The sequence below is a fragment of the Schistocerca americana genome, chromosome 1, assembly GCF_021461395.2.
Source record: "Schistocerca americana isolate TAMUIC-IGC-003095 chromosome 1, iqSchAmer2.1, whole genome shotgun sequence".
Lineage (NCBI taxonomy): Eukaryota > Metazoa > Arthropoda > Insecta > Orthoptera > Acrididae > Schistocerca > Schistocerca americana.
Genome location: NC_060119.1, coordinates 147,492,110 through 147,515,757, shown reverse-complemented (window position 1 = coordinate 147,515,757; position 23,648 = coordinate 147,492,110). Strand labels below are relative to the sequence as shown.

Sequence of the window (23,648 nt, the reverse complement as noted above, 5' to 3'; positions counted from 1 at the left end):
AAGTTTAAAGATGTTGAGGCGGGAACATCTGACCTGCGTGACAAACAAAGAGTTGGACGTCCTGTGACAGCAATCACCGAGTTTCACAAGCAAAATGTTGACAAACTGATTCAGGACGATCGTCGTATCACTCAGAGAGGAATTGCAAACACAATCGGCATTTGGGTCACATTATTGCTTTGCTTGGCTATCAGAAGATCTGTGGACGATGGGTACTTCAGAAGCTGGCTCCTTAAATGAAAGGACACAGACCTGAAATTTGCCAGGAACTCCTCCCGTGTTAAAGAGAATGACGGTGACGCCTTTCTCCATTCCACTGTGACAGGAGACGAAACGTGTGTACATCACTACGACCCGGACAGTGTCGACTTCTTCCGTGACGGCTTCAGAAAACTTGTTCATCGTTGACAGAAATGCATCCAACTGGCTGGAGATTATGTGAAAAAGTGAATATTGGTAATTAAAGATCACACTCTAAGGATTATTTCTGCGTTTGATTTATTAAAATATTCCCATCCAAACCCAATTAACGAAGGTGGAGGCATTACTTTTCATTCAACCCTCGTATACCGGAACTATTATTACTCGCGTTGATTTGCTGTCGATTCTGATGACAGCCTTGTCACTGAACTGTTCGCAGTAACACACTCTCTATCCTACCTCTCTATTCATAACGAACCCTACTCCCATTATACCAGCCTATGTTACTGTTGATAGTACCCTATATTCGTCTGACCAGATATCCTTATATCTATATTGAGCCTTTGCTTTCCTGTTTTCCGACTTTCTAGCTTCCTTACAATGTTCAAACTTCTGATATTCCACGTTGAGATTCGTAGGATGTTACCCTTTCGTTAGTTATTCAATATTTTTTCTAACTGTCAGTTCCCCTTAGGTAGGGGGATTCGAATGAGGAACCTATCTCGTATCGTTTCTTGCTGGAAGGAGCGTCATGACAGTTTCTCAGTTACAGGCTATTTTCCTGTGAATAGCCTGTATGTGTATTTTATTCAGCGGTTTCCACTGTATTCTGCGTCCACATTTCGTTGGCTATTGTTAATTGTTTCACCTTTTAGGGGAATTTTCTTACCCTCAGGCAAGAGAGTGTCCTGAAACTGTTGCCTGTTCCTCTGCCCTCCTTGACAAGGCAATTACCGGAACGAGGATAACTCCTTAATAGTGGAAATTTATCCAATTATTTATTACAATCCACAGGCGTTACAGCTTGACCATGGCTGTAACTAGCGCTTACAGAATGGATAATGACAGAGAAACTTGACAGAATAGAATTTCGTTAAGTAACGTTCGGTAAACACGAAATGTAACTGAAGTCATGATACCAACTTTTTTAACCGGTAAAACTCCCACCATTAAGTGACACGTACGACCAGTTAGCAGGAATGCCGCTCATACATTTTTCGCTACCGCCACTGCAAAAAACGAAAACGGTGTCTCTGCGCTAAGCCAAGCTAACGTAGCAACCCTCTTGCTTCCTAAATTGCAAAGCGCAACCGGATTTTTTCCCCTGTCCAGAGCTAACTCTTTGATATTCCAATCATCAGAGCAAGACGATATGAAAAAAAAGGAGGAGGAAGGGTGAATGCACTTTATATGACAGACATTCAGATTCAATTTGGAGCCTGTTTATAAGGCCGCTGTCAAATTTATCATACAGCTTATTATAAAACTGTTCTAGACTCTCTCTCTCCCTCTCTCACTCTCTCTCTCTCTCTCTCTCTCTCTCTCTCTCTCTCTCTCTCTCGTGAGAGAGAGAGAGACGCGAAAGAACAGCCGCACGATATTTCGATATTTATGGCCGACAAATGGCGCTGCACGCTTGCGCTTCGCGCCTCCAAGTCGCGGTTAGCAGAGCCAGACGCGAGGGACAGCAGAAAATATTAAGCAGCGAATGCCTACGCTTTCGTGCCTGACCAACGTGCGCCGCAGCACGAGATCTGGAGGATCAAAGTAATGTTTCAGTCTGGCATACGTGCCCTGCGTGCCGTCTGAAACATTATCTGCTGCTTACCATCGCAACGTACCACGATGAAATTACGCCGCAGTACCGAGTGCCAGCCATACGAGCTACTGACATCCTCCGAAATTCGTTCCCAGGTGCTAAAAATAGTACAAAGTTGAAATTTTGCACAAGATGGTGGCATGGGGGCGACGTCTTTGCTAGATCACCGTGAACTTTCTTTACGCTTGAGACCAACTGTACAATATACGCTACATACGTGACATAAATTTTGGGAATGCCTCAGAAAATATGTATTAAAGTGAGCCAGGACCATACATAACAACCGTCAACAACGAAGGAGAGGCTTAAAACCGTCGTAAGGCACAATCTGCACCGGTTGCGTTTCTCAGTTGTCCAGGCTTAGCGTACGAATGACTCTTAATTCGATTTTTGTAGGCCAGGTACGTGCACGACGTAGGAAGAAATCTCGTCAACTACACTACTGGTCATTAAAATTGCTACACCAAGAAGAAATGCAGATGATAAACGGCTACTCATTGGACAAATATACAGGGTTATTACAAATGATTGAAGCGATTTCACAGCTCTACAATAACTTTATTATTTGAGATATTTTCACAATGCTTTGCACACACATACAAAAACTCAAAAAGTTTTTTTTAGGCATTCACAAATGTTCGATATGTGGCCCTTTAGTGATTCGGCAGACATCAAGCCGATAATCAAATTCCTCCCACACTCGGCGCACCATGTCCCCATCAATGAGTTCGAAAGCATCGTCGATGCGAGCTCGCAGTTCTGGCACGTTTCTTGGTAGAGGAGGTTTAAACACTGAATCTTTCACATAACCCCACAGAAAGAAATCGCATGGGGTTAAGTCGGGAGAGCGTGGAGGCCATGACATGAATTGCTGATCATGATCTCCACCACGACCGATCCATCGGTTTTCCAATCTCCTGTTTAAGAAATGCCGAACATCATGATGGAAGTGCGGTGGAGCACCATCCTGTTGAAAGATGAAGTCGGTGCTGTCGGTCTCCAGTTGTGCCACGAGCCAATTTTCCAGCATGTCCAGATACACGTGACCTGTAACGTTTTTTTCGCAGAAGAAAAAGGGGCTGTAAACTTTAAACCGTGAGATTGCACAAAACACGTTAACTTTTGGTGAATTGCGGATTTGCTGCACGAATGTGTGAGGATTCTCTACCGCCCAGATTCGCACATTGTGTCTGTTCACTTCACCATTAAGAAAAAATGTTGCTTCATCACTGAAAACAAGTTTCGCACTGAACGCGTCCTCTTCCATGAGCTGTTGCAACCGCGCCGAAAATTCAAAGCGTTTGACTTTGTCATCGGGTGTCAGGGCTTGTAGCAATTGTAAACGGTAAGGCTTCTGCTTTAGCCTTTTCCGTAAGATTTTCCAAACTGTCGGCTGTGGTACGTTTAGCTCCCTGCTTGCTTTATTCGTCGACTTCTGCGGGCTACGCGTGAAACTTGCCCGCACGCGTTCAACCGTTTCTTCGCTCACTGCAGGCCGACCCGTTGATTTCCCCTTACAGAGGCATCCAGAAGCTTTAAACTGCGCATACCATAGCCGAATGGAGTTAGCAGTTGGTGGATCTTTGTTGAACTTCGTCCTGAAGTGTCGTTGCACTGTTATGACTGACTGATGTGAGTGCATTTCAAGCACGACATACGCTTTCTCGGCCCCTGTCGTCATTTTGTCTCACTGCGCTCTCGAGGCAGAAACCTGAAGTGCGGCTTCAGCCGAACAAAACTTTATGAGTTTTTCTACGTATCTGTAGTGTGTCGTGACCATATGTCAATGAATGGAGCTACAGTGAATTTATGAAATCGCTTTAATCATTTGTAATAGCCCTGTATTATACTAGAACTGACATGTGATTACATTTTCACGCAATTTGGGTGCATAGATCCTGAGAAATCAGGACCCAGAACAACCATTTCTGGCAGTAATAACGGCTTTGATATGCCTGGGCATTGAGTCAAACAGAGCTTGGATGGCGTGTACAAGTACAGCTCCCCATGCAGCTTCAACACCATGCCACAGTTCACCAAGAGTAGTGACTGGCGTATTGTGATGAGCCAGTTGCTCGGCCACCATTGACCAGACGTTTTCAGTTGGTGACAGATCTGGAGAATGTGCTGGCCAGGGCAGCAATCGAACATTTTCTGTATCCAGAAAGGCCAGTACAGGACCTGCAACAGGCGTTCGTGCATTATCCTGCTGAAATGTAGGTTTTCGCAGGGATCGAATGAAGGGTAGAGCCACGGGTCGTAACACATCTGAAATGTAACGTGCACTGTTCAAAGTGCCGTCAATGCGAACAAGAGGTGACCAAGACGTGTAACCAATGGCACCCCATACCATCACTCCTGGTGGTACGCCAGTATGGCGATGACGAATACACGCTTCCAATGTGCGTTCACCGTGATGTCGCCAAACACGGATGCGACCATCATGATGCCGTAAACAGAACCTGGATTCATCCGAAAAAATGACGTTTTGCCATTCGTACACCCAGGTTCGTCGTTGAGTACACCATCGCAGGCAGTCCTGTCTGCGATGCAGCGTCAAGGTTAACCGCAGCCATGGTCTCCGAGCTGATAGTCCATGCTGCTACAAACGTCGTCGAACTGTTCGTGCAGATGGTTGTTATCTTGCAAACGTCCCCATCTGTTGACTCAGGAATCGAGACGTGGCTGCACGATCCGTTACAGCCATGCGGATAAGATGTCTGTCATCTCGACTGCTAGTGATACGAGGCCGTTGGGATCCAGCACGGCGTTCCGTATTACCCTCCTGAACCCACCGACTCCATATTCTGCTAACAGTCATTGGATCTCGATCAACGCGAGCAGCAATGTCGCGATACGATAAACCGCAATCGCGATAGGCTACAATCCGTCCTTTATCAAAGTCGGAAACGTGATGGTACGCATTTCTCCTCCTTACACCAGCCATCACAACAACGTTTCACCAGGCAACGCTGTTTAACTGCTGTTTGTGTATGAGAAATGGGTTGGAAACTTTCCTCATGTCCACACGTTGTCGGTGTCGCCACCGGCGCCAACCTTGTGTGAATGCTCTGAAAAGCTAATCATTTGCATATCACAGCATCTTCTTCCTGTCGGATAAATTTCGCGTCTGTAGCACGCCATCTTCGTGGTGTAGCAATTTTAATGGCCAGTAGTGTAGAAAGGACGGCCGATTCATCAATTTTGCTTCATGTACGTATTAAATTTCGCATTGACCTGATATAAGCAAATCTTGCTCTTTGCTGGCAAACACAGAAGTTTTGCTGTATGCCTAGGGTCATGGATGATGATTTTAAATTTCACTTTCCTGTTTGTCTTGCATAGACCTTTCCCCGTATTTGACACCAGGAGCCTTTTTTCTGTGGGGAAAACTGAAAGACGGTTATCTACAAGGACTTACCAACTACATGCAAGAACGTTTTACTGTAGTCTGCTCGGACATATCTGCTGAAAGTTTAACACGTGTGCAGCAGTTGCTCCACACCAGACTGGAAGGGTCTAATTGCCACAACCAGTTGTCATTTGGGAAGATAACTTGACCGGTCACAATCCACATAACTAGTGTACGTACTTTTGTTGTTCTTTAGTGTGTGATACCACAGTTATTGCACAAGAGCTGGTGTGGTAATGTTTCAGGATAAGATATCTCTTACACAACTCGCTACAATCCTGCAACAAACACCTGCAATATTCTAATTTACCCCAGTTTTATTCTGTTAATGTCAATAGGGAGTAAAATAACTGATGATGGTCGAAGTAGAGAGGATATAAAATGTAGATTGGCAATGGCAAGGAAAGCGTTTCTGAAGAAGAGAAATTTGTTAACATCGAGTATAGATTTAAGTGTCAGGAAGTCGTTTCTGAAAGTATTTGTGTGGAGTGTAGCCATGTATGGAAGTGAAACATGGACGATAACTAGTATGGACAAGAAGAGAATAGAAGCTTTCGAAATGTGGTGCTACAGAAGAATGCTGAAGATAAGGTGGGTAGATCACGTAACTAATGAGGAGGTATTGAATAGGATTGGGGAGAAGAGAAGTTTGTGGCACAACTTGACTAGAAGAAGGGGTCGGTTGGTAGGACATGTTTTGAGGCATCAAGGGATCACAAATTTAGCATTGGAGGGCAGCGTGGAGGGTAAAAATCGTAGAGGGAGACCAAGAGATGAACACACTAAGCAGATTCAGAAGGATGTAGGTTGCAGTAGGTACTGGGAGATGAAGAAGCTTGCACAGGATAGAGTAGCATGGAGAGCTGCATCAAACCAGTCTCAGGACTGAAGACCACAACAACAACAACAATGTCAATAGGCATTGTACCACTTAAAAAGTGCATGTTTGCAACAAAAAAAAAGCTAAGTGTTATTACAATTTGTTGATGGCTAACAATAAGAACCCCTGATTACAAATCCATTCTGAGAAAGCCGCATATCAATAGCACTTTCCATTTCCGATATATTTACGGTGCAAGTTTTAGGTAATTAATCCTGTATATTTATTTTATGAAAGTATTGTGAATATACAGACAACAGTCCCAAAACGTGAAGGTTGTCGCTTGACCGAAACTGATTGTCTTTGAATAATTGCACATTACGACAGCTTTGTTGATTCTATATGGCTTTCTTTAAGTACATTGAAACTGTGCAATACCATTTACAGAAAATATTTAAGAACAATCAATATCATCATTTAATTTTTTTACCTGGTAGTCGACAGTAAAATAAAGGGAACCCACTGATGATGGTGAAGCTTTCCTGCAATCTGTATGGGTGTTTGTTCAAGGCAAAAACCTCTACATAAAAACAAAACTCTTGTGAGCTGTTAAGAACTGCACTACAACATTCGGCTTTCCGGCAGTGGAGAAGTTTGGATGATTAACAGTTCTGGGAGAGCACTGTAAGAACTCTGCAGGCAAGAGAAGTGACTGCCTCATTAGGTCGAGTGGTAGCGCGGAGGGCTTTTAAGGCTGTCGGATTCCACCGGCCTCTCACAAAGCGAACGCGTCCGTCTCAGCATCTAGTTGCGTAGTTAACCTACGCCTCTCGTTTATCAACTGAAATGAGAAGTTGCGAAGATATAATTCCTGACGTTGACACTGGAACTTTGAAGGGGAGTTCTGGAAGTTGAGAACGAAGCCGAAGTAAAATAAAGAGCTTACAAGATGTGCCGACTTGCCGTAGGCTGTATAGACTCAGCTTCCCTCTTGTTATCGACAAAACGGCATCGCTGGAAGAAGGTCGTACTCCGTGACGCACTGGCTACACAGCAGGAAGTTCCACTCTTCCTGTTTCCAACTTGTTTCATTCAATTTTCAGGCTGTATACCCATCACAGTCTACTTTCCACTTTGTGCTTACATTCATTTGCACGTTGTTAGGCTTTTATGAGAGCTCCTTAAATTGGTAATGAATTGCCACGGCTGCACCCACAAAAATCTCATGCATTTGCCTCATTATTCTAAAGGGAAAATAGAATGCTGTGCGAAGTCATGCTTATTTCTTTACTAAAATAGTACAAAGCAAATGAATCGTGATCTTTTATTGTACCTTTTCTTGAAGTAGTTTTTGGACATTACACATTTAGCCACATTCCATCAGACACGGCTCAGATACAACGTATTTCATAATGGCTGCGCAAATATATATATATATATATATACTAAGATGGTATCTGTTCTTTCGGACATGCAGCTCATTAGAATGAAATTACAATGAAATGAACACCCTTAGCTGCTTATAGGCGTTGGCATACGTCAACGGGGACAGATGAAAATGTGTGCCCCGACCGGGACTCGAACCCAGGATCTCCTGCTTACATGGCAGACGCTCTATCCATCTGAGCCACCGAGGACACAGAGGATAGTGCGGGATGCAGGGATTTATCTCTGGCATGCCTCCCGCGAAACCCACATTCTCAACGTATTGTCCCGCACTACATTCGTAGTGCCCCCGCCCATTATACTCATTACTTGCGGCGCGTTGCTGATTCCCGTAAGAGTTCGGGCACTGTTTGTGCATTCGCACAGAAGAAGAAGACGGTCAAGTGGCCGGTGAGCCTTAACTATCTATATACTAAGATGGTATCTGTTCTTTCGGACATGTCCGAAAGAACAGATACCATCGGTGAGCATGCAGCTCGTTAGAATGAAATTACAATGAATATAGTTAAGGCTCACCAGCCACTTGACCATCTTCTTCTTCTGTGCGAGTGCACAAACAGTGCCCGAACTCTTACGGGAATCGGCAACGCGCCGCGATTAATGAGTATAATGGGCGGCGGCACTACGAATGTAGTGCGGGACAATACGTTGAGAATGTGGGTTTCGCGGGAGGCGTGCCAGAGATAAATCCCTGCAGTCGCGCTATCCTCTGTGTCCTCGGTGGCTCAGATGGATAGAGCGTCTGCCATGTATGCAGGAGATCCCGGGTTCGAATCCCGGTCGGGGCACACATTTTCATCTGTCCCCGTTGACGTATGTCAACGCTTATAAGCAGCTAAGGGTGTTCATTTCATAGTAATTTCGCTGTGCAAATACTAAGTGCACGGAGGGGAAATATTTTCAGTTAATGTGCATCCAGTGCGCATAGACATTTATGCGGAATGCATGTGTACAAATACCTATACACGAAAAGCACTGCATACTGGTGGAATTCTCTTACCATCGGAGGACAGCTTCCGTCAGAGGACAGTTCCTTATCCGGAGGCGCAGCGTCCTGAAGGAGAAGCGCCACGGCCATGTCAATGGTTTCACCGACCGCAGCTTCTTGTACTCAATCCTAACCATTCCTATTCCCACAGAAGCGTGATCCTGGCCTCAACAACGGGGTCACTGCACGTGCGGGGTCAGCACATATAGAAACTGTACTTCCCAAGCAGGAATTCTTAGATGAATCATTGCCTCGAATGCCCACGTGCCCTGGTAGCCAGCAAAATGAAACCTTCTTGCCTTGCCTCTGTAAGAGGAAAAGCTGGACACACGTGACGGATAGCCTGATGGGCAGTTAGGGAGTCGGTGCAGGTGACGAATTTGGTAGCAGGAGGACAAGCCCCCCTCCCCCCCCCCCCCTCCCCGCCTGCTCCCGCGCCCTCAAGACTGCACATAATTCAGCTTCATTCACTGTCTGGAAAACACTTAGCTATTTCGCCATCTTCTTTTTCGTGTTCTAGGCGGCAGTGCCGAACTTGGTTTTGAAAATAGAAGAACAATATGTCTGCTCAAGGCAAAATCCTCTGCAAAAGCGTATTGGATCTGGAGGCAAAGATGGACACAAAAAGTAAGCTTTAACGTCATGTAAAAATTATTTTTGTTTTGCGTGGAATTTTACCTTCACGATCAGCGAAGACAAGAGAGAGATTGCGTATGACTTAACTTCAAGGAATGAACTGTGTCCTTGCAGTAGAAAGGAAAGTAATCCATGGTTACAAGAGCATTCTGCATGATAAAAGCAGTCGTGAAACCCAACCTGCCTCTAGTTAGATTCGAACGCTCGTCCTTTACCTTCGTAAAACGTCAGCCTATCCACTCAGCCACTAAAACACATGTGAAACGCTCGTCGTTGTAGTAATCCTATCGACTTGGAGTTCTTATATTTCAATCTTTTCTACGTGCTCAAATAATTTTCAATATTAATGGTACGGTGAGTTGAACTGCAACAAATATCGACATATAATGTATCCTAACTGTTACACTGCTTCTATCTGACGATGTACGCACTAAGCTGAAGCTCCACAGACCGCTACAGTTGCAATGCTCTGTTCTTGGACTCTAAATTATTCGGGCTGGGCAATCTTTTTGCCTCACACTGTACATATCCACGGTGAGGGGTTTGAGGCCCGCGGCACTGCAAGTGGTTACACCACTGGTATACAGGAATGTGTCTTTCCGTTCAGTACAAGTATCTACCCTTGATTTTATAACTGAGAAGATTTTCGGGTGGACTGTTATTAAATATACGTATTCACCATCGCTCTTGTCAATCATATTTACATATTACGTATGCAACATAAGACAGGGTCTTCGCCATTTATACCCAGTCGGTCCAAAAAGTTTCGAGATTGCTCAACGAAAAACAGAAAAGTTAAGACGGTGGTTGCAATGCTTCAGGTGTTGAGAATAGTCTCTCCCGAGTTGAGTAAAACGCACAGAATTTGTATACAGCCCTGTGAACCTGTCAGAAAAGCCATTCTTTAACATGTTGTTCAACTAGCACGGCATATAGGCTTGAATATCAGTTAAGTCATCAAATAGTTGGCTCTTCACGTGAATTTAGTAAACTACGTAGTTTCGTGATAGATTCGTAACGATAACACCAAGTCTCATCGTCCGTCTTGATTTTTTCCAGAAAAGAATCGTCCACGTTTTGAAATCCAATCAATCCAATCCAATCCAATCAATCCAATCAAGTGTCTACGCGCCATTGTTTCTGTTCAGAAGTGAAAGTGTGCGGGACGAATTTTGCACAAATTCTAGAGAATGTACTGAACACTTGATTTAGAGATGTTGTTCCAACAATACGATTTGTGGCACAACTGACTTAACAAATGCACATCACGTTGCTTAAACACCAGCAATAAAATCAACCTCGGAAGTTATTAAATGGTCGGTAAAAATTTCAGGATCATTGTTACAGGACATGCTACTTAATTTACATAAATGATGGTAAATTTTGTCTCTTTACGAGTACGGAAAGTGTAAACATACTGACATGGCAGCACGATTATGCACTGACACATACAACAGTGAGCTGCCACATGGGAATGGCATATTAGTCCGAAATCATGGTGGTGAATAAATGTATTTCATAACAATTCAGATGAAAATGTTGCTATTTCTAAAATATTGCAGTAATGTGATTCATGTGAGCAGTTGTCCGACGCGATTATGGCTGCATGAAGTGAATTAACAGATTTTGAACGAGGAATGGTAATTGGAGCTAAAGGCACGCGACATTCGATTTCGCAAATCGTTAGGGAATTAAGTATTCCGCGATCCACATTGTCAAGAGTGTGCCGAGAATATCAAATTTCAGGTATTGCCTCTCACCACGGACATGGCAGTGGCAGAGGACCTTCACTTAACGACCGGGAGCAACAGCGTTTTCAAAAAAATGGCTCTGAGCACTATGGGACTTAACATCTGAGGTCATCAGTCCCCTACAACTTAGAACTACTTAAACCTAACTAACCTAAGGACATCACACACATCCATGCTCGAGGCAGGATTCGAACCCGCGACCGTAGCACCAGCGCGGTTCCGGACTGAAGCGCCTAGGACCGCTCGTCCACAATGGCCGGCAACGGCATTTTCTTAGAGTTGTCAGTGCTAACGGATCAACACCACTGCGCGAAGAAACCGCTGAAATTAATGCGGGACGTGCGACGAACATATCCATTTGGACAGTGCGTGAAATATGGCGTTACTGGGCTATGGCACTAAACGACCGACGCGATCGCCTTTTCAAACAGCACAACATCGCCTGCAGCGCCTCTCGTTGGTTCCTGAACGTATCGCTTCGACCCTAGACGAGTGGAAAATCATGAGTCCCAATTTCAGTAGGTAACAGCTGAGCCTGTGGTTCGAGTGTCCCGTAGACCCCACGAAGCCATGGACCCACTTAGTCAACAAGGCACTGTGCAAGCTAGTGGTGGCTCCATTAAGATGTGGGCTGTTTTTACGATGGACTGGATCCTATCGTCCAACTGAACCGATCATTGACTGGAAATGGTTGTACTCGGCTACTTGGAGACCATTTGCAGCCCTTCATGGGCTTCATGTGTCAAAGAACGTCATCGGACCACAATTGTTCACAAATCGTTTGAAGATTATTCAGGACAATTCGACTGAATTATTTTGCCACCTACATCGCCCGACTTGATCCCCACCGAGCATTTATGGGAAATAATCCAGAGGTCAGTTGGTGCACAAAATGACGCATCGGCAACACTTTCGTAATTATGGACAGCTGTAGAGGCAGCATGGCTCAATATTTCTGCAGGCAGACACGCTGAGTCCATGCCACGTCCAGTGCTACAGTACGGCGGGCAAAAGGAGGTCAGACACCATATTAGGAGGGATCTCATGACTTTCGTCACCTCAGTGTATCTATAATTGACATGGAAGGAAAACCTTGGTTTTCAAGGGTAAGGATGTTTTCACGGGTGAAGATGTTCTTGAAATTAAATCACAAGCTTTATCAGAATCAACGTAGTTTACAAAATATTATGAATTCATACGCCTTGCTTCGTGTTGCAACTTCTTTCACGACGTGCAAAAGGTCAGTTCTACTGTATGCACTGACAAGACCAGTTTCTTTCTTTGATTGATTAAACTATCCATTTTAGTTTCCTATGCTATTTGCGATAATATTAATAAATAAATCGTACACCTGAAACAGAATGCTGACAAGTCTATATTTTTTATGTATTGCCTGTCTTTTTCTTGTGAAATATAATAATTGCAGTGCCTAAGCGGGATTTTGATGGCTGGCGTAAATTGTACACCGCTACTGGTTTCAACGTCGTTGCGTGTTAATTACAAGTTGTACAACTTTGCTTCCGCCGTTCCCCCCCCCCCCCCCCCCCCAACATTTGAGGCTTTAATGAAACAAATTGGTTACGCATGTATCGTTCAAAGTATTTTCCATCGCTGGCCACTACTTTCTCCCATCTTTCGGGCAGTGTACGAATCCCACTTTGAAAAAATTTTTCATCTTTTGAAGCGATCCAAGAATCGATCTAATTTGTGACTTCTTCATGAGCTCGGAAGTGTTGGTCAACCAGGCCACGCGCCACTGATCCAAACAGGTGATACAGGAAGTAATGTCTGGAGAATACGGCGGGTGGGGTAGGATTTCCCATTTTAACGTTTCCAAGTACGTTTTGACCTCTTTTGCAACGTGCGGTCGAGCGTTGTCGTGCTGCAAAATCACTTTATCGTGCCTCTCGCTGTATTGCGGCGGTTTGTCTTCTAATGCTCTGCTCAAACGCATTAATTGCGTTCGATAACGAGCACCTGTGATTGTTGCGCTTGGTTTTAACTCCTCATAGTACACGACACCGAGCTGGTCCCACCAAATGCACAGCATGACCTTGGAGCCGTGAATATTTGGTTTGGCCGTTGGCGTGGAAGCATGGCCGGGATATCCCCATGATTTTTTGCGTTTAGAATTATCGTAATGAACCCATTTTTCGTCCCCGGTCACAATGCGATGCAGAAATGTCTTCCGTTTTTTCCTCTGAAGCAGCTGTTCACAAACACACAAACGCCGTTGAACGTCTCTTGGTTTCAGCTCACACTGGACCCAAGTTCATTTTTCCTGTATCATGCCCATAGCCTTGAGGCGTTTTGAAATGGTTTACTGTGTCACTCCCACTAATCGTGCCAATGCTTCTTGAGTTTGACGCGAGTCTTCACTCAGCAATGTCTCCAATCCTGCATCTTCGAAAACATTCTCTCATCCACCACTACGCCGGTCTATGACGTTAAAATCACCGTTCATGAAGCGTTGAAACCACTCACGACACGTTCTTTCACTAACACCGTCCTTACCATACGTACCTGAGAGCATTCGATGAGACTCGGCCGCTGTTTTCCTCATATTGAAACAAAACAGTAACACCTCCCGAAAATTGCGAGAATTTAGCTCGTAAACTGACATTTTCAATCAGGAACAACTTTATGATGCAGACACAAATCGACTAATGTCTGAATGATGTTATGTTGACCGAGATCCAAGCTAACTGCCTGACGTCTGTGACCTGTTCCTTTTGACCGCTACTTACCGTTGTCGCCGTCTATCGGCAAACGGGAGAAGCAAAGTTGTACACCTTATAGCAGGACAGTAGATACCTGAAGCCAAGTATATGGCTGACAAAAAGTCATAGGAATAGTAAAGATATATGTTTATTTATTCCATGCGTAAGGTACAGCAATCGTAACGCTGTCCTGCTGCAGTCTTCGTAGAGGAACGCAAGCCGGCCCTGGAGTGTGGGGAGTGCGTTGAGCTCAGCAAGCGGCCTTCGAAGGAACGGCCACCTCATTGCGCCACGCCGTGGAGTGACGTTGTTAGCAGTCTGGCGAACGAGCACAGCATCCGGTCCCGACCGTAAGACCAGCAGCACGCACCACGCCGGCTGGTGGAGGTGTGCGTCTGAGCGCGGAGGCAAACCGGGCCCCGAAGTGCAGGATCCAGCAACAGTGGTCTGCGGTACAATGTGCCCGTCCAGAACAGCCAGCGACTCGGCAGCCGGTCAAGCCAAGGTATGAGCTGTGCACCCCCAAGGGGGAACCCAAAAGTTGGAAGAGGTCAGCCGGTATGTGGTCTTCCAGTTGGAACCCACCAGTTCAGCTGTTAGCGCAGCCCACAGTTTAGTCGGTAGTGGAGGCGGCGTCTCGTAACAGCAGGCTGGATAACCCACATCAAGGCGATGACCGTCGTGAAGTACGTCTCACAGCTCGTTGCAGACACTGACAGTGCATAGCTGAAATTCGCAGTATTTTTGGCGGCTATAAGGCGCGTCACGTGGTACTACAGGTCACCGCTGCTACCGTAATTTGCTGTACTGGCAGTGTAACAGCCATGCCATCGATGTCGACGCTTGACATGGGATAACTCCTCCTGCTGGAAGGCCGGGATGGGGATTCTTGCTGTGTCAGCAACAGCCCGCCTGTAGCTTCTTCCAAAAAAACGCCTTGCCGGATTCCCGTCTGCATAGCCTCTCTAAAGCTTCTTGCGTCAGCCGGCCGCGATAGCAGTCCGCGTGCTTGATCGCGGATTACAAACGCCAAGTTACAAAGCAGTGGGACTACAGTATAGTTCTAATTCTCTTCAGTTTTCTTTCTTCGCAGTCATTCTGTAACTTAAATTCCAAGCTCATTGTATAATAAAGTTCTTTCAGCGTTAACAAATCCCAGACGTGATCTTCTAGGAGACACGTTCTTGACTTTTTGCATCCTCCGAACTGACTTATCCACCCAATAGGGAGACCTACAGTTTAAGGGAGTATGTTGATGAAACTGACCAAAAATGTCAATTTTTGATTTATTTTTTATTTGTTAGTAAAACTCATGGACAATAAGTTCCCAAAGTTTCAATGCTGAAATCGCATCCGAAGTGCCTTAAAATTAATTAAAAGTGTGACGCGGCTTTCTTGCCACGCCCACGTTTTGAAGCAGCTCTTCAATATCAGCTCAGTGAACAACGATTCTGTGTATTACTTTCAACCAAACGTGTGCGGGATACAACTAGTAAGCCGTGATTCATACTTTTTGGTTTTATAGATCCTGCGCTTCTCAAAAAGTGGCAAAACCCAAATGAGTCTCTAGATTCACTCATATGGAAACGATGCCCTAAAAACACATTTGCATCTGCTACAGTTGTCAGAATTGCAACTTATGATGCACTTATTGTATTTATTGATGGAACGTCGGGAGGATGAAGTTATTATAAAGAATAGGCTTCAGGATAGGAAACTGAACTCAAGACATCCTGAGAGAAATAGATTTTCAGCGCGTCTCTGCAGCTGAAAAGTCAGTTGAAGACTTGGTAAAGGAAAGAAGAGAGACAACAAGAAATCAGAAGAGAAGTCTTGAAGGGAAAGACGACCCAGATTACAAATGTGGTGCCTTCTGAAGAAGTCACATAAGGAAAAATGTTAGGTTAAATTTTAAATTGCGTTTCCTGAAAAGTTTGTTTTTTTAAAGTTTATGTACCTTTCCCTCAGATTCTATGAATGCTAGAATTATGAAATTTTGTATGCATATTTCTGTAAATCTAATAAACGTTGTCTCAAGAGCAAATTTTGAAATTCTGATTGCAAGCTGAGATATGGAGCAAAGTGCTTGGAATTTTCCATGAACTTAAAATTGTACTTGTGCAATTATAATTAAAAAATTATGAAAATTCTCCTACTTGACCTGTTCCATAAACGTCACGAGAGAAGCTTACAACATATAAAGAGATGAAACAGAGAAATTCTCTTGAGTACTTTCTGAGAAAAAGGAACATACATTATTTTTTGAAAATAAAACTTCAAATTTCACTCAAAAAAGTTGAATATATATACATATAATCAAAGGATTTTATATATAAATGTGTTACTTTCATGTAAAGCGTGATACAAAATCTCATTGCCGTATCTCCAAAACTGTGGATTTTGTGCATTTTTGAAATAGTAATACTGCGTGTTTTTCAACAACAACAACACCCCCCCCCCCCCCCCCCGGTAAACGTGAACTTCAAATCACGGTGCTACTTGCCAATTATTAAATACAAACATCACTGCTAGAGAAGATGGAAGTGATAGGTGACAGATAAAATGTCCTACTACCGACTAGGATCAAACCTGGACCTTTGGAGTTTTAGTCAGGACTTATCCACAGAGCACCCACAACACATGTCATCTTTAATTTTTTCTTAAGTTAATTATTTTGGGGACGAAGTATCACCAGCTACTAGACTAGGAGGTAGTGTGCTAATACTGAATATACCGGGAGATCAAAAAGTCAGTATAAACTTGAAAACTTAATAAACCACGGAATAATGTAGATAGAGAGGTAAAAATTGACACACATGCTTGGAATGACACGGGGTTTTATTAGAACCAAGAAAAAAGAAAAAAAAACAAAGTTCACAACATGTCCGACAGATGGCGCTGGACAGCAAAACGTCAGTGACTGCGCATGACAATCGTGTATAAAAGGAGCTGTAATGAGAAAGAAAATCAGATGCGCCAGCACTCGCAACATGTTGACGTTACCTGAAAAGGCGCTTTTAGTGAAGCTGTATTATCAGAATGGGGAATGCGCTAGTTCAGCGTTACGATCCTATCGCCATAGAAAGGGGATTGGAACGGGTAAAGGTCCGTTGACAAATGCAGCTGTGGCGAGAATGAAGTTCGAAGCCACGGGTTGTTTAGACGATAGACCCCGTAATGGTCGACCGAGCACAAGGCGTAATGCTGCTGAGACAGTTCAGGAAGAAATGGAGACTGTAGCGGGTTCGTCTATGCACGGGGAAGTCAACGCTCGTGCAGTCGCACGTCGCACCGGCATTCCATACACTACTGTTTTGTTGGCACTGATGCATACCCTCCGATGCTATCCGTACAACATCTGCATCATAAACTGTTACCTGGCGATTTAGTGAAGCGGGCACCATTTGCGATGTGGGCATTTCAAAAGAAGGCGGAAGATGACGATTGGTTGAGTAACGTGTTGTGGACCGACGAAGCTCATTTCACGCTCCACGCTCTATCAACGCCCACAACTGCGGAATCTGGGCTACCGAAAATCCTAGAACTGTCGTGGAAACTCCATTGCACGACGAGAAAGTCACGGTATGGGTTGTATTTACCACATCTACGGTTATGGGGCCTTTTTTCTTCGAGGAAATGCGTGATTCTGGTTTTGTGACTGCTATCGTGACGGGTGAGAGGTACGCCGATATGTTACAGAATCACATTATCCCCAGCCTGGCTGATAAACACCTACTGGAACGTACGACGTTTATGCAGGATGGCGCTCCACCCCTTATAGCTAGACGCGTGAAAGATCTCTTGCGCGGCTGGTCCCGGCGGAGGTTCGAGTCCTCCATCGGGCATGGATGTCTTTGCTTTGTCTTACTTTGTTATGCTAATTATTGCTATTCTGATCAGATGAAGCGCCATCTGTCGGACATTTTTTGAACTTTCGTATTTTTTTGGTTCTAATAAAACCCCATGCCATTCCAAGCATGTGTCTCAATTTGTACCTCTTTATCTACATTATTCCGTGATTTATTCAGTTTTCAAATTTATACTGACTTTTTGATCACCCGGTACTCCTAGTTATTGCGTACCGTGCACCAGCCATACCCCTTGCACAACATTTGCCAAAAATGCGCGGCCTCGCAGGTTTTCCTCCGTGGTCGGCAACAGAGGGCGGAAATTGTGCCCGCAGGGTGGCCAGCAGTGGAGATACGGCCTCCGGAGGCTGCGCCGGAAAACAGAGGCGGTAGCGCAGCGCAACAGGCGGATGTTGCGCCAGTGTGTGGCCACCACGGCTCGTAGCGATGCGAGCCAGCCCCGCTTGCTGCGTGGCGTCTGCTGGCGCACTATTGGCACGACACTTGGCTGCCACCTAAAGTGAAAGACTAAAATATTTTGCCACAATAACACTCCGGATTGGAAAAACCACCCCTAAATTTCATGACGCGCAATCTACTCAACATTGATAGGATCTATTCCTGGTTACCTTTCAATAGCTCTTTCATTCACTCTGTGATACAGGGTGTATCAAAAACGACGGCGCAAACTTATACGGCTGAAAGTACACGGTAATGGAAGCACGAATGTCAAGTCAACGTGGACTCTAAAACGCATACCTTAAGAGCTATGAGATATTCTTGATTTTAAATGCAGTGAAACAAATCTTTTCTAGTGCAAGCTCTTTGCTTCCCATATTTTGGGAAGTGGCAGTATGGGCCAAAACAAGAAAAAAAGTCCAGTAAACATGTGCTCTAGAATGCATACCTTAACAGCTATGCGCACCTGTTTATCTTCGGTAATTTTGAACACAACTCTTCTACTGTACAAGTGCTCGTAACTTTTAACATATGTTAACGTTAAAGCACCTCTTTTCCACACCAAATGATACACTAACATCAGCAAACACTTGTTCACTCCTTCGCAGACGAAGAGGAGGTGTGAAATTTTAAATATAACCTGGAAAAAATCAAGCTAGGAAAATAACATTTGATAGCTCGGAAGGAGATGTCTGTAAAGTGTCCTTAAGCGAGTGATCTTACTGACAGTACTAACATACACTCCTGGAAATTGAAATAAGAACACCGTGAATTCATTGTCCCAGGAAGGGGAAACTTTATTGACACATTCCTGGGGTCAGATACATCACATGATCACACTGACAGAACCACAGGCACATAGACACAGGCAACAGAGCATGCACAATGTCGGCACTAGTACAGTGTATATCCACCTTTCGCAGCAATGCAGGCTGCTATTCTCCCATGGAGACGATCGTAGAGATGCTGGATGTAGTCCTGTGGAACGGCTTGCCATGCCATTTCCACCTGGCGCCTCAGTTGGACCAGCGTTCGTGCTGGACGTGCAGACCGCGTGAGACGACGCTTCATCCAGTCCCAAACACGCTCAATGGGGGACAGATCCGGAGATCTTGCTGGCCAGGGTAGTTGACTTACACCTTCTAGAGCACGTTGGGTGGCACGGGATACATGCGGACGTGCATTGTCCTGTTGGAACAGCAAGTTCCCTTGCCGGTCTAGGAATGGTAGAACGATGGGTTCGATGACGGTTTGGATGTACCGTGCACTATTCAGTGTCCCCTCGACGATCACCAGTGGTGTACGGCCAGTGTAGGAGATCGCTCCCCACACCATGATGCCGGGTGTTGGCCCTGTGTGCCTCGGTCGTATGCAGTCCTGATTGTGGCGCTCACCTGCACGGCGCCAAACACGCATACGACCATCATTGGCACCAAGGCAGAAGCGACTCTCATCGCTGAAGACGACACGTCTCCATTCGTCCCTCCATTCACGCCTGTCGCGACACCACTGGAGGCGGGCTGCACGATGTTGGGGCGTGAGCGGAAGACGGCCTAACGGTGTGCGGGACCGTAGCCCAGCTTCATGGAGACGGTTGCGAATGGTCCTCGCCGATACCCCAGGAGCAACAGTGTCCCTAATTTGCTGGGAAGTGGCGGTGCGGTCCCCTACGGCACTGCGTAGGATCCTACGGTCTTGGCGTGCATCCGTGCGTCGCTGCGGTCCGGTCCCAGGTCGACGGGCACGTGCACCTTCCGCCGACCACTGGCGACAACATCGATGTACCGTGGAGACCTCACACCCCACGTGTTGAGCAATTCGCCGGTACGTCCACCCGGCCTCCCGCATGCCCACTATACGCCCTCGCTCAAAGTCCGTCAACTGCACATACGGTTCACGTCCACGCTGTCGCGGCATGCTACCAGTGTTAAAGACTGCGATGGAGCTCCGTATGCCACGGCAAACTGGCTGACACTGACGGCGGCGGTGCACAAATGCTGCGCAGTTAGCGCCATTCGACGGCCAACACCGCGGTTCCTGGTGTGTCCGCTGTGCCGTGCGTGTGATCATTGCTTGTACAGCCCTCTCGCAGTGTCCGGAGCAAGTATGGTGGGTCTGACACACCGGTGTCAATGTGTTCTTTTTTCCATTTCCAGGAGTGTACACACTTTGCAATAACAACTCTTTATTACAATGACTGAACTTCATACAGCTTCTGAGGACCAATGTCGACAATACCTGATAACAAAAATGTTGATCATCGACAGCGTCAAAAAAGTGCAGCCCATCAGTTGCTCCAGCAGTTTGTTACGGTATGACGTGGAGATGTCAATGTATATCATGGATGCAGACATGTAGATGCAAACTAACAAATAATAACTACGTAATTTTTTCGATGTGACTATTTAAGCTTTTGACTAACCCTCGAACAAAGCAGTTATACTTAGCAGCATTTAGGGACCTACTTGGACCTACTTGGCGCCGACGGGCTTACTTGCTGATCAACGTCACACACACACACACACACACACACACACACACACACACACACACACTTCCAAAGAGGAAATCTCTCATCATTGCCTCAAACGAATGTAGCGATCGAACAGATAGTATAGGTACCGGATTTTATTGATCAATAGAACATTGACATTGCCATTGCCTTTAATGTCACTGAATTCTTCAACTGCATTTAAATCTTGTCCATTACCTTCAGCATCACCGCGCGGGACTATGAGGCTGGTCCCAGCGGAGGTTCGAGTCCTCCCTCGGGCATGGGTGTGTGTGTTTGTCCTTAGGATAATTTAGGTTAAGTAGTGTGTAAGCTTAGGGACTGATGACCTTAGCAGTTAAGTCCCATAAGATTTCACACACATTTGAACATTTCCTTCAGCATCTGCTCTACGTGCGCATAAATATTGAGACTGAAAATGAAACATGTGAATTTCCTCTTCAAATCAGTACCCGCATTTCGCCCGCTAACGCATACATCAAACAACAAGATCGTAACAGTCTATACGACTTACGAGACGCTTGGAGACATTCAACACGGCACTGACTTGAGCATTACAGTTATTACACCAAATGAAATTCCTGGCTCCAGTAGGGCAGAATACTTTCTTATCTAAATGTGGCAGTCTTGCCGTACTTTCCACTGTAGACTTGCAAACATGCGCCATAAACTGCCGACTTAAGACGCGCCATAAAGCGGCATACTGCACGTAACTCCATTGTGGCAGTGACGATAAAGGCAGAACGCGCTCGCAAGACGCTTCCGGCGGCCGTAAAGAGAAACGGGAGGCCGCCCACACGCCACTTGCGGCCCCTCTCTGTTGCGACACACGCCGTCATTTTCTGTTTCTATGCTGGGATGAAAGAGAGAGAGAAGTGGTCCAGCGGTACCTGGCGGCTACGCTCGGGTCACAGGGATCGCGTGCCCACGGTCCAGCGAGGCCACTGGTAGGAGCGGCAACCGTGACCTCCTACAAACCAGCGGCCCACGCCCGCCAATGTTGTGGAATGGACCGCTCTCTTGATCCGCCTCTGCTATACACCCAGTTTCTTGCACAATTATGAACTCTTAACATTCACCGCAACTCCACTACGTTCTTATCTTCCTTTTTGTTGGCTGCTGGTCCAGTTAAGACGGGTTCACACAGGCAACAACAGTATCGCCACTGTTAATTGCGAACTGCAGTTGCTTTCTAGTTGCGTGTGTGAACTCCTAGTTTTCGGTAACGCCATTTAAGAAGCGCAACTTTTGTCACGCCACAAAAAGTTGAACTTGGTTCTACTTTGTTGCGCCATTTTGCCTTCTCCACAATCGAATAACGTCATTCGATTGCTACCTCGCGGCTGGATTCAAACCTTTCTAGTGCGTATTCGTTCACACATAGTGCTTTTGTTTGTGCGTTTGCTATTAATATGTCGAAAAAGTGGTCAACAGCGACAATTATGAGATTCTTGGAGGTGTATCAAGAACGAGAATGCCTTTGGAATCACAAAAGTGAATCATACAATGACAGAAATTTGAGAGATGCTGCATTAATTGAAATAGTAAACAGTATGCGTGAATATGTACCTGGAATTGATGTAGCTACAACAAAATTAAAAATTCGAAGCATTCGAAATGCTTACATGAATGAACATAAAAAAGTACTGAAATCACTTAAGAGTGGTGGGTCTACAGACGGTATTTATAAACCCAGCCTTGCTTGGTTTGAAGCTGCAGTCCGGTTCTTAAAACATGTAGTCGAGACAAGAGAGACGAGAAACACTTTGGTAAGTAATATTTTACATTTATAATGTTTCCAAAACATCTTATTTAGTAATATGTACAGCCGTTTAATATGTATAGGAAATCAGGTTGTAGTGTGTGCTGTGAAACATTCCCTCTTGCGGTGAAACTGAAAATCTCGCGCCCAAGTAAAGTTCTGTACCTTTAAGACAAGTATTCCAGTGATTCCATGAAAATTGAAATCAAAATGAATAATTTTGAAACCCAATAGATCTTGTCTTCTTGTACACAAATTCGAAAGTTAGATTGTAGAATTTCTGAGTTTTTAGCTACAATATTTCACACCATTAATGCTGTTGTGACTTGGCAAGACAGCCAAGCCACTAGGAGATAGCCGAAAGGCACGCGTTTAAGCTCACGCAGGCTGGCGTGAGGTCTGGAACAGGTAAAGTAATTATACTATCAAGAAAAGTACGTAGCTGCTGGAATACTTAACTTTAATCCATAATTGGTGAACATCGCTCTGACGGTACATGCATCACAAGATAAATAGCAAATGATAATGGCGCCTTGCTAGGTCGTAGCAAATGACGTAGCTGAAGGCTATGCTAACTATCGTCTCGGCTAATGAGAGCGTAATTTTTCAGTGAACCATCGCTAGCAAAGTCGGCTGTACAACTGGGGCGAGTGCTAGGAAGATTCTCTAGACCTGCCGTGTGGCGGCGCTCGGTCTGCAATCACTGATAGTGGCGACACGCGGGTCCGACGTATACTACCGGACCGCGGCCGATTTAAAGGCTACCACCTAGCAAGTGTGGTGTCTGGCGGTGACACCACAAATGCCACAATTTCCGCTACAACATTAACGCATGCCCGAATCATTTCAGCTGAGACAGGTGACGCCATTTTGCAAACTGCGCAATTTACGAAGAATTTGTGGCGTCCTGTGTGAACGGTAGCTCACAGCGCCACTCCAGAATTACTTGACTTGTGGCGATACTTTCGTTGCGTGTGTGACTTTTTTTTTTTAAATCTGCCTCCCTCTAAAATCTTAATTGAAAATGTAAATGAAGATAATGGATATCAAACGACTGCTCAGTGACCGGCTAAGAGCGAAGAGTCGAAAAGGATCTTTTTATTAACACCTTGCTGACCGGCGACACCACAGTGGTGTCGTGCGCAAAATAGCGGTCAACGGCCGGCGACACCACAGTGATGTCGTGTGCATAGTATCGCTGAGTGGCCGGCGACACCACAGTGGTGTCGCGAGCATAGTATCGCGCACTGGCCGATGACAGCACTTTAGTATCT

General features: G+C 45.3%; 1 protein-coding gene and 2 non-coding genes across 6 annotated transcripts in view; 1 reads left to right on the top strand and 2 right to left on the bottom strand.

The window, feature by feature from the left end:
- LOC124551307 (protein-tyrosine sulfotransferase-like) overlaps nt 1-23,648 on the bottom strand; it is a 911,580-nt gene that overhangs the window by 360,006 nt on the left and 527,926 nt on the right. The gene's annotated exons all lie outside the window — the stretch shown is intronic.
- Nucleotides 7,816-7,889, bottom strand: Trnat-ugu. Its single transcript has one exon. It is a non-coding gene; the product is annotated as a tRNA-Thr (tRNA).
- Trnat-ugu lies at nt 8,413-8,486 on the top strand. Its single transcript has one exon. It is a non-coding gene; the product is annotated as a tRNA-Thr (tRNA).